Raw genomic sequence first — 5,000 nt, forward strand, 5'->3', positions numbered from 1 at the left:
GCTCTCGAATCGAGTCAGAACTCGCTTACGGCCACACCACCCTGAGCACGCCCGCTCTCGTCTGATCTCGGAAGCCAAGCAGGGTCAGGCCTGGTTAGTACTTGGATGGGAGACCGCCTGGGAATACCAGGTGCTGTAAGCATTTAATTCTTTATTTAATTAATTATTTAATTATTTATCCATATAATTTTTTTCCAGAAATGCATCCTTTCTGTAAGCGTTCGCCGATGGCATGGCGTTGCCACATTAGTCTTGAAGTGGCTCTCGAATCGAGTCAGCGCTCGCTTACGGCCACACCACCCTGAGCACGCCCGCTCTCGTCTGATCTCGGAAGCCAAGCAGGGTCGGGCCTGGTTAGTACTTGGATGGGAGACCGCTTGGGAATACCAGGTGCTGTAAGCATTTAATTCTTTATTTAATTAATTATTTAATTATTTATTCATATAATTTTTTTCCAGAAATGCATCCTTTCTGTAAGCGTTCGCCGATGGCATGGCGTTGCCACATTAGTCTTGAAGTGGCTCTCGAATCGAGTCAGCGCTCGCTTACGGCCACACCACCCTGAGCACGCCCGCTCTCGTCTGATCTTGGAAGCCAAGCAGGGTCGGGCCTGGTTAGTACTTGGATGGGAGACCGCCTGGGAATACCAGGTGCTGTAAGCATTTAATTCTTTATTTAATTAATTATTTAATTATTTATTCATATAATTTTTTTCCAGAAATGCATCCTTTCTGTAAGCGTTCGCCGATGGCATGGCGTTGCCACATTAGTCTTGAAGTGGCTCTCGAATCGAGTCAGCGCTCGCTTACGGCCACACCACCCTGAGCACGCCCGCTCTCGTCTGATCTCGGAAGCCAAGCAGGGTCGGGCCTGGTTAGTACTTGGATGGGAGACCGCCTGGGAATACCAGGTGCTGTAAGCATTTAATTCTTTATTTAATTAATTATTTAATTATTTATTCATATAATTTTTTTCCAGAAATGCATCCTTTCTGTAAGCGTTCGCCGATGGCATGGCGTTGCCACATTAGTCTTGCAGTGGCTCTAGAATCAAGTCAGCGCTCGCTTACGGCCACACCACCCTGAGCACGCCCGCTCTCGTCTGATCTCGGAAGCCAAGCAGGGTCGGGCCTGTTTAGTACTTGGATGGGAGACCGCCTGGGAATACCAGGTGCTGTAAGCATTTAATTAATTATTTAATTATTTATTCATATAATTTTTTTCCAGAAATGCATCCTTTCTGTAAGCGTTCGCCGATGGCATGGCGTTGCCACATTAGTCTTGAAGTGGCTCTCGAATCAAGTCAGCGCTCGCTTACGGCCACACCACCCTGAGCACGCCCGCTCTCGTCTGATCTCGGAAGCCAAGCAGGGTCGGGCCTGGTTAGTACTTGGATGGGAGACCGCCTGGGAATACCAGGTGCTGTAAGTATTTAATTCTTTATTTAATTAATTATTTAATTATTTATTCATATAATTTTTTTCCAGAAATGCATCCTTTCTGTAAGCGTTCGCCGATGGCATGGCGTTGCCACATTAGTCTTGAAGTGGCTCTCGAATCGAGTCAGCGCTCGCTTACGGCCACACCACCCTGAGCACGCCCGCTCTCGTCTGATCTCGGAAGCCAAGCAGGGTCGGGCCTGGTCAGTACTTGGATGGGAGACCGCCTGGGAATACCAGGTGCTGTAAGCATTTAATTCTTTATTTAATTAATTATTTAATTATTTATTCATATAATTTTTTTCCAGAAATGCATCCTTTCTGTAAGCGTTCGCCGATGGCATGGCGTTGCCACATTAGTCTTGAAGTGGCTCTCAAATCAACTCAGCGCTCGCTTACGGCCACACCACCCTGAGCACGCCCGCTCTCGTCTGATCTCGGAAGCCAAGCAGGGTCGGGCCTGGTTAGTACTTGGATGGGAGACCGCCTGGGAATACCAGGTGCTGTAAGCATTTAATTAATAATTTAATTATTTATTCATATAATTTTTTTCCAGAAATGCATCCTTTCTGTAAGCGTTCGCCGATGGCATGGCGTTGCCACATTAGTCTTGAAGTGGCTCTCGAATCGAGTCAGCGCTCGCTTACGGCCACACCACCCTGAGCACGCCCGCTCTCGTCTGATCTCGGAAGCCAAGCAGGGTCGGCCCTGGTTAGTACTTGGATGGGAGACCGCCTGGGAATACCAGGTGCTGTAAGCATTTAATTCTTTATTTAATTAATTATTTAATTATTTATCCATATAATTTTTTTCCAGAAATGCATCCTTTCTGTAAGCGTTCGCCGATGGCATGGCGTTGCCACATTAGTCTTGAAGTGGCTCTCGAATCGAGTCAGCGCTCGCTTACGGCCACACCACCCTCAGCACGCCCGCTCTCGTCTGATCTCGGAAGCCAAGCAGGGTCGGGCCTGGTTAGTACTTGGATGGGAGACCGCTTGGGAATACCAGGTGCTGTAAGCATTTAATTCTTTATTTAATTAATTATTTAATTATTTATTCATATAATTTTTTTCCAGAAATGCATCCTTTCTGTAAGCGTTCGCCGATGGCATGGCGTTGCCACATTAGTCTTGAAGTGGCTCTCGAATCGAGTCAGCGCTCGCTTACGGCCACACCACCCTGAGCACGCCCGCTCTCGTCTGATCTTGGAAGCCAAGCAGGGTCGGGCCTGGTTAGTACTTGGATGGGAGACCGCCTGGGAATACCAGGTGCTGTAAGCATTTAATTCTTTATTTAATTAATTATTTAATTATTTATTCATATAATTTTTTTCCAGAAATGCATCCTTTCTGTAAGCGTTCGCCGATGGCATGGCGTTGCCACATTAGTCTTGAAGTGGCTCTCGAATCGAGTCAGCGCTCGCTTACGGCCACACCACCCTGAGCACGCCCGCTCTCGTCTGATCTCGGAAGCCAAGCAGGGTCGGGCCTGGTTAGTACTTGGATGGGAGACCGCCTGGGAATACCAGGTGCTGTAAGCATTTAATTCTTTATTTAATTAATTATTTAATTATTTATTCATATAATTTTTTTCCAGAAATGCATCCTTTCTGTAAGCGTTCGCCGATGGCATGGCGTTGCCACATTAGTCTTGCAGTGGCTCTAGAATCAAGTCAGCGCTCGCTTACGGCCACACCACCCTGAGCACGCCCGCTCTCGTCTGATCTCGGAAGCCAAGCAGGGTCGGGCCTGTTTAGTACTTGGATGGGAGACCGCCTGGGAATACCAGGTGCTGTAAGCATTTAATTAATTATTTAATTATTTATTCATATAATTTTTTTCCAGAAATGCATCCTTTCTGTAAGCGTTCGCCGATGGCATGGCGTTGCCACATTAGTCTTGAAGTGGCTCTCGAATCAAGTCAGCGCTCGCTTACGGCCACACCACCCTGAGCACGCCCGCTCTCGTCTGATCTCGGAAGCCAAGCAGGGTCGGGCCTGGTTAGTACTTGGATGGGAGACCGCCTGGGAATACCAGGTGCTGTAAGCATTTAATTCTTTATTTAATTAATTATTTAATTATTTATTCATATAATTTTTTTCCAGAAATGCATCCTTTCTGTAAGCGTTCGCCGATGGCATGGCGTTGCCACATTAGTCTTGAAGTGGCTCTCGAATTGAGTCAGCGCTCGCTTACGGCCACACCACCCTGAGCACGCCCGCTCTCGTCTGATCTCGGAAGCCAAGCAGGGTCGGGCCTGGTCAGTACTTGGATGGGAGACCGCCTGGGAATACCAGGTGCTGTAAGCATTTAATTCTTTATTTAATTAATTATTTAATTATTTATTCATATAATTTTTTTCCAGAAATGCATCCTTTCTGTAAGCGTTCGCCGATGGCATGGCGTTGCCACATTAGTCTTGAAGTGGCTCTCGAATCGACTCAGCGCTCGCTTACGGCCACACCACCCTGAGCACGCCCGCTCTCGTCTGATCTCGGAAGCCAAGCAGGGTCGGGCCTGGTTAGTACTTGGATGGGAGACCGCCTGGGAATACCAGGTGCTGTAAGCATTTAATTAATAATTTAATTATTTATTCATATAATTTTTTTCCAGAAATGCATCCTTTCTGTAAGCGTTCGCCGATGGCATGGCGTTGCCACATTAGTCTTGAAGTGGCTCTCGAATCGAGTCAGCGCTCGCTTACGGCCACACCACCCTGAGCACGCCCGCTCTCGTCTGATCTCGGAAGCCAAGCAGGGTCGGCCCTGGTTAGTACTTGGATGGGAGACCGCCTGGGAATACCAGGTGCTGTAAGCATTTAATTCTTTATTTAATTAATTATTTAATTATTTATCCATATAATTTTTTTCCAGAAATGCATCCTTTCTGTAAGCGTTCGCCGATGGCATGGCGTTGCCACATTAGTCTTGAAGTGGCTCTCGAATCGAGTCAGCGCTCGCTTACGGCCACACCACCCTCAGCACGCCCGCTCTCGTCTGATCTCGGAAGCCAAGCAGGGTCGGGCCTGGTTAGTACTTGGATGGGAGACCGCTTGGGAATACCAGGTGCTGTAAGCATTTAATTCTTTATTTAATTAATTATTTAATTATTTATTCATATAATTTTTTTCCAGAAATGCATCCTTTCTGTAAGCGTTCGCCGATGGCATGGCGTTGCCACATTAGTCTTGAAGTGGCTCTCGAATCGAGTCAGCGCTCGCTTACGGCCACACCACCCTGAGCACGCCCGCTCTCGTCTGATCTCGGAAGCCAAGCAGGGTCGGGCCTGGTTAGTACTTGGATGGGAGACCGCCTGGGAATACCAGGTGCTGTAAGCATTTAATTCTTTATTTAATTAATTATTTAATTATTTATTCATATAATTTTTTTCCAGAAATGCATCCTTTCTGTAAGCGTTCGCCGATGGCATGGCGTTGCCACATTAGTCTTGAAGTGGCTCTCGAATCGAGTCAGCGCTCGTTTACGACCACACCACCCTGAGCACGCCCGCTCTCGTCTGATCTCGGAAGCCAAGCAGGGTTGGGCCTGGTTAGTACTTGGATG

The 5,000-nt window shown here is 47.3% G+C and overlaps 20 non-coding genes across 20 annotated transcripts in view; all 20 read left to right on the plus strand.

Annotated features, from left to right (window-relative positions):
- The first annotated feature begins 23 nt into the window (after positions 1-23).
- On the plus strand, positions 24-142 carry LOC129416256 (5S ribosomal RNA). The gene has a single exon (XR_008635227.2). It is a non-coding gene; the product is annotated as a 5S ribosomal RNA (ribosomal RNA).
- A 141-nt stretch (positions 143-283) lies between these two features.
- Positions 284-402, plus strand: LOC141357078 (5S ribosomal RNA). Its single transcript, XR_012363553.1, has one exon. It is a non-coding gene; the product is annotated as a 5S ribosomal RNA (ribosomal RNA).
- A 141-nt stretch (positions 403-543) lies between these two features.
- On the plus strand, positions 544-662 carry LOC129415843 (5S ribosomal RNA). The gene has a single exon (XR_008635019.2). It is a non-coding gene; the product is annotated as a 5S ribosomal RNA (ribosomal RNA).
- A 141-nt stretch (positions 663-803) lies between these two features.
- LOC129420215 (5S ribosomal RNA) lies at positions 804-922 on the plus strand. The gene has a single exon (XR_008636780.1). It is a non-coding gene; the product is annotated as a 5S ribosomal RNA (ribosomal RNA).
- A 141-nt stretch (positions 923-1,063) lies between these two features.
- Positions 1,064-1,182, plus strand: LOC141357514 (5S ribosomal RNA). The gene has a single exon (XR_012364001.1). It is a non-coding gene; the product is annotated as a 5S ribosomal RNA (ribosomal RNA).
- A 129-nt stretch (positions 1,183-1,311) lies between these two features.
- LOC129420237 (5S ribosomal RNA) lies at positions 1,312-1,430 on the plus strand. The gene has a single exon (XR_008636782.2). It is a non-coding gene; the product is annotated as a 5S ribosomal RNA (ribosomal RNA).
- A 141-nt stretch (positions 1,431-1,571) lies between these two features.
- Positions 1,572-1,690, plus strand: LOC129420259 (5S ribosomal RNA). The gene has a single exon (XR_008636784.2). It is a non-coding gene; the product is annotated as a 5S ribosomal RNA (ribosomal RNA).
- Positions 1,691-1,831: 141 nt separating this feature from the next.
- On the plus strand, positions 1,832-1,950 carry LOC141355447 (5S ribosomal RNA). Its single transcript, XR_012361878.1, has one exon. It is a non-coding gene; the product is annotated as a 5S ribosomal RNA (ribosomal RNA).
- A 129-nt stretch (positions 1,951-2,079) lies between these two features.
- LOC141358560 (5S ribosomal RNA) lies at positions 2,080-2,198 on the plus strand. The gene has a single exon (XR_012365057.1). It is a non-coding gene; the product is annotated as a 5S ribosomal RNA (ribosomal RNA).
- A 141-nt stretch (positions 2,199-2,339) lies between these two features.
- On the plus strand, positions 2,340-2,458 carry LOC141358591 (5S ribosomal RNA). Its single transcript, XR_012365088.1, has one exon. It is a non-coding gene; the product is annotated as a 5S ribosomal RNA (ribosomal RNA).
- Positions 2,459-2,599: 141 nt separating this feature from the next.
- On the plus strand, positions 2,600-2,718 carry LOC141358093 (5S ribosomal RNA). Its single transcript, XR_012364582.1, has one exon. It is a non-coding gene; the product is annotated as a 5S ribosomal RNA (ribosomal RNA).
- Positions 2,719-2,859: 141 nt separating this feature from the next.
- Positions 2,860-2,978, plus strand: LOC141355458 (5S ribosomal RNA). The gene has a single exon (XR_012361889.1). It is a non-coding gene; the product is annotated as a 5S ribosomal RNA (ribosomal RNA).
- A 141-nt stretch (positions 2,979-3,119) lies between these two features.
- Positions 3,120-3,238, plus strand: LOC141357515 (5S ribosomal RNA). The gene has a single exon (XR_012364002.1). It is a non-coding gene; the product is annotated as a 5S ribosomal RNA (ribosomal RNA).
- Positions 3,239-3,367: 129 nt separating this feature from the next.
- On the plus strand, positions 3,368-3,486 carry LOC129420281 (5S ribosomal RNA). The gene has a single exon (XR_008636790.1). It is a non-coding gene; the product is annotated as a 5S ribosomal RNA (ribosomal RNA).
- Positions 3,487-3,627: 141 nt separating this feature from the next.
- LOC141357411 (5S ribosomal RNA) lies at positions 3,628-3,746 on the plus strand. Its single transcript, XR_012363898.1, has one exon. It is a non-coding gene; the product is annotated as a 5S ribosomal RNA (ribosomal RNA).
- Positions 3,747-3,887: 141 nt separating this feature from the next.
- On the plus strand, positions 3,888-4,006 carry LOC141355481 (5S ribosomal RNA). Its single transcript, XR_012361911.1, has one exon. It is a non-coding gene; the product is annotated as a 5S ribosomal RNA (ribosomal RNA).
- Positions 4,007-4,135: 129 nt separating this feature from the next.
- On the plus strand, positions 4,136-4,254 carry LOC141358561 (5S ribosomal RNA). Its single transcript, XR_012365058.1, has one exon. It is a non-coding gene; the product is annotated as a 5S ribosomal RNA (ribosomal RNA).
- Positions 4,255-4,395: 141 nt separating this feature from the next.
- LOC141358592 (5S ribosomal RNA) lies at positions 4,396-4,514 on the plus strand. Its single transcript, XR_012365089.1, has one exon. It is a non-coding gene; the product is annotated as a 5S ribosomal RNA (ribosomal RNA).
- A 141-nt stretch (positions 4,515-4,655) lies between these two features.
- LOC141355492 (5S ribosomal RNA) lies at positions 4,656-4,774 on the plus strand. Its single transcript, XR_012361922.1, has one exon. It is a non-coding gene; the product is annotated as a 5S ribosomal RNA (ribosomal RNA).
- Positions 4,775-4,915: 141 nt separating this feature from the next.
- Positions 4,916-5,000, plus strand: part of LOC141358343 (5S ribosomal RNA) — a 119-nt gene continuing 34 nt past the window's right edge. The window contains exon 1 of the ribosomal RNA XR_012364836.1: positions 4,916-5,000. This exon is cut by the window's right edge and continues 34 nt beyond it. This is a non-coding gene — a ribosomal RNA (5S ribosomal RNA).

This window comes from Misgurnus anguillicaudatus, chromosome 21 (assembly GCF_027580225.2).
Source record: "Misgurnus anguillicaudatus chromosome 21, ASM2758022v2, whole genome shotgun sequence".
Lineage (NCBI taxonomy): Eukaryota > Metazoa > Chordata > Actinopteri > Cypriniformes > Cobitidae > Misgurnus > Misgurnus anguillicaudatus.